The following is a 10,623-nucleotide window of genomic DNA, read 5'->3' as shown; positions in this document are numbered from 1 at the left end:
TTTACTTTGGTCCAATTTCTAATATATTTATCACCAGTCCCGGACTCTCCGAACTACGAGAAGTCGTCAGCGAAGGAGAGTAGACACCAATAACATTTTGAGCCGCACCTTGAAAATTTCTTTGCCACATATTGATTTGCTTTGGTAAAGGGAGATATTCCACCATGTCTTTTCGTTTGGAGTTGTTGCGCCTTGCTAAGAGACAAAAAAACCAATTGAGGGGGGAAAATCTGAGCCACTTGGGCGTCTATCACTGATTCGCTAGCGCGCTGTGAAGTTGTCCCTCCCACCTGGCACCTATCGTTCTGGCCCCCGCGCTTCATCCACCACTGCCTCAACTACCCTGCGAGGGTTCTGTTAGTGCCCATGACGCATGCCAAAGTCTCCTTAGCACCCACGGGATGACTATTATACGGGAACGCGAGGCTCTTCTTCAGGCTTCCTTCAAGGTACTTTCTTGCTTCCTCATATCTTAATTTTTTTGTGAGCACACCTCACCTATCTCTTTGTACGCCCTTCTTGGATGCACTACCCTCTCCAACGACCTTGAGGTTGCCTAGAGGGATCTTGAGGTCGCCCGGGGGCGCATACGAGGTCAGCCTGTACGAAATGCAGCACGATATCTACACCATTCTCCGCTGTGAGGATAGTGCTTCCGACCCCGTGGAAATGGGCTTTCCATCCAAGCTTGTGGATCTAGAGGTCCATGGGTGGGGCCTAGACGCTTTGGAGGGGGCAGACCTGAACAACACCTGCTCTTTCTCTTTTTCTCGCCTAGACCGCAACAATGAAGGACTCACCACACCACTCGTCGGTGTTGTCTCCCCCACTTTGGAGAACTTGCACCTCCTGAAGACTATGGACAATGTCGGCGAGAAGGTCATGGGCGTACCTGTTACTACCGAGCCCTCATCAACTATTGCCCCAGACTTGAATGTGTAGAGCTATGTTGCTTGGTTTATTTTCTATTATTCTTATGTATTCCAACTTCCTCGAATGCGAGAATTAAATTTATTTTCATGATTCATATTTGCATCCTTACTTTGATGTGTCCCCCGCCTCCTCGATTGCACTCCACAATTGATTGGACGAGGTGGCAAAAAACCGACCCCACCCCCTTCACATGGTTTGGCCCGCTAAGCCTTAGCTCGTCTTGGCTGGGACGACTACTTTCTCAACCAAAGCAAGTTGAGGCTTAGCCGATCTGAGCACCTGTTTGCCCTTGGCCAGAGCCTCGGCTAGGATCCCGGCTGGGGGCCATGTTGTGCCACGGCTTCGCCACTTTTGCAAGTTTTACGTTTCGACCAGGAGATTAGAGTTTTACTTGGAGATTGGACCTCCCACCATGGACTCAAAAATTTCATTTGTTTGTTCATTTGCTTTTATGTAGTGGTAAGTTAGTTTCATGGTCGAGGGTCCACCTTAGAAATTTGGCAACGTCTTAGAGGTTTTTTGCCACCCCAAGTATAGGTGGGAGAAGTGTTTCTTCTTCGTAATGTTGCTAGCAGAGTATGATAAAAAACATTCTTGGTGGGGTTAGAAAATGTTGCAATTAACCCATCTAGAAAGAATTCAAACCAATCTTGAGTCTGTCCATCGATGGCGGATAGGAAACCCTTACACAATATGGCATCATTTGCCCTGATTGTTGGTCCCGAAGAGATGGGGTACAAGTCTAGATGGAGGGGGGGGGTGTGAATAGACTTATATACTTTTAAAATTTTATTCACTTCTCGGAGACCCTAGCTTAGGAAGTTTAAGCTTAGAGTTAACTAGCTATGAACAAATAAGTTTGTTACGCAGCGAAAAATATGTTATCCCCTTTTATGTTAAACACGAGTTTGATCTTTCTTGAAATGTTAGCTTTGTGTGAGAGAGTAATAAGCAGTATGTAAATGTAATCCCTGACAACCTTTGCTCACATCATTTTCCTCATGTCGATTTGGCATCCTAGACGAGTGGTTGACCTCAACCTCAACTCGAGTAACCTTTATTGGATAAGGTTAGTTGTAGGGTGATGCTTGTCTTGCGAGTGTTAGAACAGTTGTGGGAATTGGATATTGCCATTCTCAAGGTAACAATTTTGTGGGTTCGGGAGATTGGTAAGGAGCATGCTCAAGCTAGTATGTCAAGCTCTCATTGAAAGCACCAATTATGAAACAAATTAAAATGGGGGCTCAAACTAACCGATTCAATTCCAAGTAAGAATAAGGGCAAATTAAGGGAAATAAAGGATAAGAATGTTTGTATCAATCAAATGGTTATTCGATATTTGGATTTTTCGAATATTACAAAAGAGATGTTTGAATAGAAAAAAGAGCATGTCTTGAACACGACAAGGATTCCACTATTTATACTAACCCTTCTAACAACTTCCTTGCGAGTAGGGCACTCTTGCAAGACTTGATTTTCGCCTAACTGGCACGCCGATTGATATCGGAGGCTGACCTTGGAGGTTGATCGCACCCCATGCCAAGCCTGAGGTCGGGAACCTGGCATGGCCTGAGCTCCAATCCTCCCAGGAACCTCCCCACTTGGGCTTTATTCGCTGGGCTATGCCCAATATATCCATCAAATTGTTTTACTAACCGAATTTTTTGTTCCTATTTTCATATTTTCTTGTAGTGCTATGTTTTTTTTTTTTTTTTTTTTTTCTAACTAAATTTTACATTCTGTACATATTTTATATTCTGTTTAGTAGTAGTACTCCACTCATTCTTACTAATTATTGGTTGTCCTTTTGTCAATCTATCTCTTGATTACATAACAGTAGTAGCAGGGTTTGTCATTCCAAATACGACATTCATTCTTACAAGTTCTTCCATTAACCAAATTATTGGTCGTCTTTTAATTTAAATGGAAATGCCAATTTCTTGATTACATCTTGTGTTAAAAGATTTTAGTAAGATATATTAAATGTGATTAAATTCCAGGCCTACTCAAATTACAATTTTAACCAAACATAATGTTTAGTTTCATAATTTATACTAAATTTTGTTTTATATAGCGTTGAAATTTTTGTCATTCCTTAATCGTGGTTAAGCACACTTGAAAATCGATCTCTCAATTTTAGGTCACACTTGTGTGAGACCGTCTCACGGATCCTTATTCGTGAGACGAGTCGGGTCAGGTCGAATCAACATGCAAATGTCATACTTATATGTGTAAATGTCATACTTATATGCTCAAATATAATACTAATCAAGAATACAATTTTTGATACTTATAAGAGAAAAAGTAATACATTTTTCATAATAAGTAATGGTGACAAGTGCCCTTTACTTATAAGTACAAATCGGAGGCTGACATTCTCACACAAGTTTTTGCCCTCAATTTTTATGATTTTATCCACCTAATTAAAAGAGATTAAAAAAAAAAAAAGATTTGAGAGTTGTGTTTGAAAAACGCCATTTCCGACCATCTTTTAATCACTTTTAATTTTAGATATGATAAATTGACATTCGTCAATATTAATGACTACTTTTTTTATGGTAATTTTTTTTTTTGATATCCTAATAATTTTTAACTTAAATTTCATTACATACCTAGTGAATTTGAAAGGATTCCAACAATTAGACCTTGCTGAAAAATCTAAAACAAGGTATCAAAATACACACACAGTAAAAGATTTTTTTTCACATATTTGATATGCCCTTTTGAATTATACATTTTTTTCATTCATTGTTTCTGAAATATATATAATGCTCAGTCAAATAAATATATAGTGTAAAAAAATGAACAAAATTAAATATATGAATAACTAACACATTAGTTTCACATTACAACGCATATTTTTAATTAAGCATGCAAGATGTCTTGAAATAAAAGTACTCTTCTACGGTGCATCTTAAATTGTTAGTTTTATTTTAATTATTTATTGTATGCTTTTTTTTCTTTTTTCTTTTTTAACCTCTTAAACAAGACAAGAGATATACCTCTTTATGTTTGCAATTTTTTTGGTACAAGCTTTATGTTTATGTTCCCATATATTCAACACATTCTTTTTTTTAGAAAAATATATGTTTAAGAACAAACATATGCCGAATGTAGATACTTCCTAACAATTTATTTTACTGGTCTATATGATGTCAAAAGAGATAAACTTTCAATTTCTATAAACACTACAAACATTTACAGTTAATTACCTGTTATCAAGTTTTTAAAAAATGTGAATTGGCAGTAAAAGATTCTTAGTTCAATTCTGATAAAATGCTCCATGTATTAAAATTGAAGAGAATGTAATGCATTCAAAAAATGATAACAAATATACAAAGAGTTATCAAACAAATAAATCTGCTTAAGTATGTTAAAAAGTGAATAGGACAAGTGTGACACCCCTAGATTTTCACGTTGAGATAGGCATACACTTAGGCATACTAATACTAAAACGGGTGTCATGCCACATCTAGGCAAGTCTGTACATAGATGCACAGGCTAAGAATCCACAATACTAATCCAACAAAGTAAAGATAGCTGTAATAGTCAATACATAAACGTAGTCTGAGGCACACATGCCTGAAAACATCTAAACAGGTCACTAGACTAAGCATAGGGCGAGGTAGATCTATCTCTAACGCGCTCTCGGCTCAATCCACTCCATACTTGGAAAACAGTTAGGAAAACATTAGCAAATAAATGCTAAGTAATCAACCACTCACACTCGTGAGAAATACATAGTATAGTATGGTTTGTAAATAGGTTTACACACACGTATAGAATATACGCACCAATGAAACTGTTCTTTTATTTAAATCAGATGACTCAACAACAACAAGCTGAATGAATCACAAACCAAAGACTCTTCCAAATGAATCCAATATCAAGTAATGAATGCATAAGACAACAAGTCTATAACAAGATACCAACTGAGTCACAATTTCAACAGAATAACCACAAATGAAACCAACCAAAGACAATCTCACATCACTCCCTTAGAGTGACCCCAAAACCACAATACAAAGGATAAGATCCAAACCACAAACCAAACCACCATACTAACCGTCATACCAAACCATCAACCCAAACCACCATACCAATATCACATCACAGAGGCATAAAGCCCAACCATAGAGGCATACAAAGCCCAATCACAGAGGCATACAGTGCCCAATCACAGAGGCATACAATGCCAATCACACAGGCATACAGTGCCCAATCACAGAGGCATACAATGCCAATCACAGAGGCATATAGTGCCCAATCACAGAGGCATACAGTGCCCAATCATAGAGGCATACAGTGCCCAATCACAGAGGCTTGGGCGGTCACTCTTTCTTCTCACTTCTTAGGATAACGCCATCGGGCGACCCGACTTCACATGGAGCTCCATGCTTTTTCGAAGACGGTGCAATGGGTGCTGGAATCCTAGTGAAGCGGCTCACCTCCTCTCTATTTTCTCATCTCCTAGGAGCATTTTATGTGGACAACCGACTCCAGGTATACCTTTTGGTTTTCTGAAGACTATGGTTGAACACAACCCAGCGAGATGGCTTTCCTCAGTTTTTATCTCTAGGATTGGCCTTTTGCCTTTTTTACTTTTCTCCATACATCCCCTCATGCCTTTTTCTTGGGATTACGAGATTTTTTTTTACTCTAAGCTCACTAATAAGCTCACCTTTTGCCCCATGCCCTAACAAGATTAGTTCAATTTCCAGGCTTCGCTAACCTTATATTTCTTAAATTAAAGGGTACACACTCCACTTCGAAAGATCTTTAATTTGACTAAGGTCCTAACAAAATAAAATGTGAATAACATGCAAGCATTCAAAGATTTGAACCCTTTTGGTTCCAGATATTTCAATTTTTTTGTGCAAAAGGTAACTTCCAAGGCATATTTCAAAAATTTTCTTGGCACACGATTAGAATTCCTCCTAGATAGTATCGACAATGACACACTTTCCAAAATCATACACCCAATAAACTCAATCAATCAATCAATTCAAGCATTAGGCAACATATATGTGCAATGCATCCTTTCCACACTTTAAAAATCAACATCGTCCTCGATGTTGCAATGAGGAATGGTGGACAAGGAGCACGTGTCATTCATAATCAATCAAACCCTTTCCACACTTTAGAAGTGTTTCCAGGGGTGTGGGGTATCAACAATATAGCATTTTGTGGGTGCGAAATAGCATGTGCTTATCAAGTGTGCAAGGAACATGTACATTAATTCAATTTCCACACTTTAGAATTGAAAAATGGGGCATAAAAAGTAGAAGGGATAAGAGGTTTACAACCAAGTAAGCATCCCTTCCTTTCCACACTTTAAGCTTCCAACATCTCTTTTGCCTCCGTTCTCCAATCTACATGAAACAATGTTAGTGCAAGAAGACAACCACTTGATGTGCAATGGCCTAACGGAAGTCCTTTTACTCATAATAAAAGCATTAAAGCATAAATCCTAAAAAAAGGTAAGTAACTAAGACAAAAGCAAAAAGAAAAATATGTAAATCAAGATTGGAGATGATTCTTCGCACGACCAAACCTTGGAGACTCATAAAAATTGGATGAAAAAGAGAACAATACATAGGAACATGTCAGGACCTGTCTACGTGGACTTCACGCGTGAATGTCCACGTGGATCAGCACTGGAAAGAGTCCACGTGGCCTTCACACGTGTGGGCCGCGTCGAACAGTAGTGCTAATCACTTTCTTCATCTTCCGGCTTTTGCCTTCCACTTTTGATCCTGTTTAACTTAATTCGTCATGGCTTAGCACCAAAATCACTTGCAATGTTAGCTCAAACAAGGCTATTCTAAAAAGAAAATTGCTAATAAACGAAGGAAAAGAAAAAGTAAAACAAGAAATAAAGTTCTAACATCTAAGGATAACATTGGGAATGCCTCCTAAGCGCGCTACATTTAACGTCTCTGGCTAGACGTGGTGTGCTCTATCCTTCGAAGCACACCGATTTCGGGACCTTACCAAGCGTCCATGTAGGTATGCCCTAATATATAGGACATCCTTGAATTCCTAACCAAATAAAGGAAGAAAAATTTGCATTATTGGAAGAATTTTAGCCTCAAACACCATCCTCAACCCTTCTAGAATGGTTTGAACTTCCTTTATCTCCTTATCTCTTCCACCCCAAAAAATCTTTTCATTCTTAGCACTCTCTTTATACCATATCTCCTCACTACCCTTATCAATTTCAAATTTAGCAAAGCCTCCCCACTCAACTCTCTCAATTAGGTCAAAAGTGAAAATCTCTTCATTTTCTACCATCTCTTCCTCACATTCTCTTTTCTCATCTCCCCACTCTATTTGACTAGAAGAATCACCCTCATCCTCACATGAGTAAAATGAAGCATCATCCCCCTCACTCATCAACTCATTTTCACACAAGTCTAAGGATTCATCTTCCCAAAAATTGAAACAAGCATATTCATGTTGGTCCCAAGGGGATGGGGTACAAGTCTAGAGGGGGGGGGGTGAATAGACTTGTATAAGATTTTGCAAATCTTTTCGACCTCTCGTGTGTATTGAACTTAGGATGTTTAGGTTCGATACCTCACGAGGTGAAGACAAAGTTTTATGCGCAGCGGAAATATTATCCCCTTTTGGTTAGCACGAGTTTGGGTTAGTTCGAGAGGTGTGATTATATGCAGTGCAATCGAGAAGTTAGCGAGAGATAAAAACAGAAAGTAAATGCAAGAGAGATTTTTAAGTGGTTCGGCCAACCCGCCTACTTCCACTCTTCTTCCAGAAACTCCCTGGAAGGATTGCACTAAAAACTTCCCTTTCTAGTACAATAACGAGCGCTTGAGCTTTGATCACCAAGCCCGCCTCAAGCCTCAGGTTTTTCGCCCCGCTTCCAGTTACTCCACCTCTCGAGCACTTGACCTTTGATCACCAAGCCCGCGTCAAGCCTCAGGTTTCTTTCGCTCGGACAGCAGCCAGGTTACTCCGCCTCTCCTCAGGTTTTTCTCCCCGCTTCCAGTTACTCCACCTCTCGAGCACTTGACCTTTGATCACCAAGCCCGCGTCAAGCCTCAGGTTTCTTTCGCTCGGACAGCAGCCAGGTTACTCCGCCTCTCCTCAGGTTTTTCTCCCCGCTTCCAGTTACTCCACCTCTCGAGCACTTGACCTTTGATCACCAAGCCCGCGTCAAGCCTCAGGTTTCTTTCGCTCGGACAGCAGCCAGGATACTCCACCTCCCTTGCTTAATCCAAAGCAAGACGTTGTTGATAGTCACAGTTGAATGTAACAATCTCCAATCTGACCACAAGCTATCGTTGAATCAACTTTGATGTAGAGCAGCTTTGGTCACCTTCTGGATGTATGACAGTTTAGCTTTGTAACTCTCTTCGAACACTAAGATGTGTTCTCTCGCTGTATTGAATATCAGGATGATATTCCAAGTTAAGCACTTTGCACTGGAACGTTTTTATCAGACACCTCTTGTTAACCTCTTGACCTTTTTCACAACCCCCTTTTTCTTCTGTGTCTTTACGTCCTTATATATGAGAGTAGAAGAATAGTTCCGTTGGAGGGAAAACTATTCCGTTTGAAATTGGTCTCCCACGCCGAACATGGGTCTTTGCACAATTTCAGCATTTTTCATGGAGTAGTGGTCTTGTAACTTGAGCCTTTTGTTTTGTAGTGAATATTCCATATTCCACTTTCTTGAGTTCATGCTTCACTTGCTTCTTTTGGATAAAGTTACTCTTTTTATGTTCCCATCATTCCTTGTTTGGGGAATCTGACCACTTCAGGATTGGTGCACTTCTTGACCGTTTGTGGTGGAGGTCTGACGTGTCATCCACTTCCGTCCATTTTGAAACCTCCCGCTCAGCACCTCTTCAATATTTTATCTCCATGATATTCTTCTTCTCCAAACTTAGAGTATTTTATCTGCACATGTTGACTAACATTCAGCCTCTTGGAGAAGTGCCGGTTTATCGAGACCATAAAAGATGTCTCGACCACTTGATGTTTCAATCCCATGTATCGAGAGGTCTATCTCTCGAATATTCTTTACGTCTCGAACTCGATAGGTATATCGAGAGGTCCTTACCTCTCGAACTTGGCTTGTGTCTCGAGACTTAGTTGATGTCTCGTAGACCCTTATTCCTCCAGAGTTGTCTCGTGCCTGCTTCTGATCTATCTGTTTGCTTACAACACGAAAACTTCTAAGTTGTTCAAACAAGTTTACCTTAAGCTTAAATATTTCCCGAGTTGAGCTCAAATTACCCGGTTGTATTTTCGCTCTTAGTTTACTTATCGAACTTACATTGTTTTGCCTATGTATCGAGACTTGGGGATTCTTACTTAACAGTTGGTATCATCAAAACCTATTACATGATGTTCCTAACAATTTCCCCCTTTTTGATGATGCCAACACTTATACTTACTTATATGGCTGATTTGAAAAAGAAAAAGCATTGATTTTATTTTCAGCGCATATGGTAAGTTTGACAACAATTCTACTAAACATGAATAAGTAAACTCACGCAACACCCCCAGCAGAAGATATATGTATTAAGATTAAGGGAATGTTTACATAACAGAGTTTAGTGGAAAAGATTCAAAGAAGTAAGACCAAGAACAACATAAGTATCAATACATTGAAATAAGATGGAGTTTGGACCACGAGAGCTTACTTCTTGTTGCCTTTCCTTTTCTTGTTAATGGCTTCTCGTGTCTTGATGGGGTCTTTCGGATTTACCAGGCTTAAGTATTCATCTGTGACATCTAGATGCCTGTAGTTCCTGTAGGCTTCCCCCACGAACTCACCATCAATTACTCCATCTTTCCACCAAGCAATGCATTCTTCTGGAGACATGTTGCTGTGTGTTGATATTCCAGTGATTTTCAGAAGCTTGAATATCTCCAGAGTCAGAATTTGTTCAGTGTCTTCTCTGTTCCCAAACTTAAAGTTTGTCATGAGAAGATCTATCTTCCTTTCTTCTTCTGACTGTCGTTCTTGTCTTTTTCTTCTTCTTTCTCTGTCCTCTTCTCTCCTTCTCTCCATTTCCAGTGTACGCTGGACCCTTAGGTTTTCTGCCTGTTTGGCATCCTCCACTGCTTTGCTCATGATTCTTGGTATTTTTGGAGGTGGTCCAGCTGGTTCACTTGCTGCCCTTTTCTTGCCCGTTGTATCCCCCTTCTTTTTCTCTTTATTTTCCCCCTTGTTGGCATCATCAGTACGGGAGAGGAGGGTGGACATACCTTCGAAAATAGCTTGAAGTTGGGCAGGGACTTGGTTCGACAGGTCATCGAGTATGGCCTTCATCACATCCTGTCGAAGTTCACTGGAATAGTGGAAGGCTCGCAGCTCTGCTCGCATCTCGGCTAATTCAGCCCTCGCACTTGCAGCCTCTGCTCGAGCTACAGCGGCTTCATCAGTGGCTTTCCGTGCTGCATCCTCAGCCCATATCGCCTGTTCGAGAAGTTCGGCATGACGGCCTTGGGATTCACTTGTGCCATCAGCAGGCATTGCAGCATTGCGGATCACAGCGAGTATTCTTTCGAGCTGAGCCATCTTCTGAGATTGATCAGCCATGAATTGACGCACTTCGCCAATGAAGACTTCTTCGGCCTGTTGATCATAGTCAGAAGTAGGAGTTGAGGATCGAGATGTACCTTTCGTTGGAGGGGACTTGGGTGCTTCCAGATTTC

General features: G+C 40.3%; 1 long non-coding RNA gene across 1 annotated transcript; it reads left to right on the top strand.

Annotated features, from left to right (window-relative positions):
• Positions 1–242: 242 nt before the first annotated feature.
• LOC116003052 lies at positions 243–1,029 on the top strand. The gene is made up of 2 exons (XR_004094604.1): positions 243–449; positions 779–1,029. It is a non-coding gene; the product is annotated as an uncharacterized LOC116003052 (long non-coding RNA).
• Positions 1,030–10,623: the final 9,594 nt, after the last annotated feature.

The sequence above is a fragment of the Ipomoea triloba genome, chromosome 13, assembly GCF_003576645.1.
Source record: "Ipomoea triloba cultivar NCNSP0323 chromosome 13, ASM357664v1".
Lineage (NCBI taxonomy): Eukaryota > Viridiplantae > Streptophyta > Magnoliopsida > Solanales > Convolvulaceae > Ipomoea > Ipomoea triloba.
This window is presented reverse-complemented; position numbering and strand designations above follow the sequence as displayed.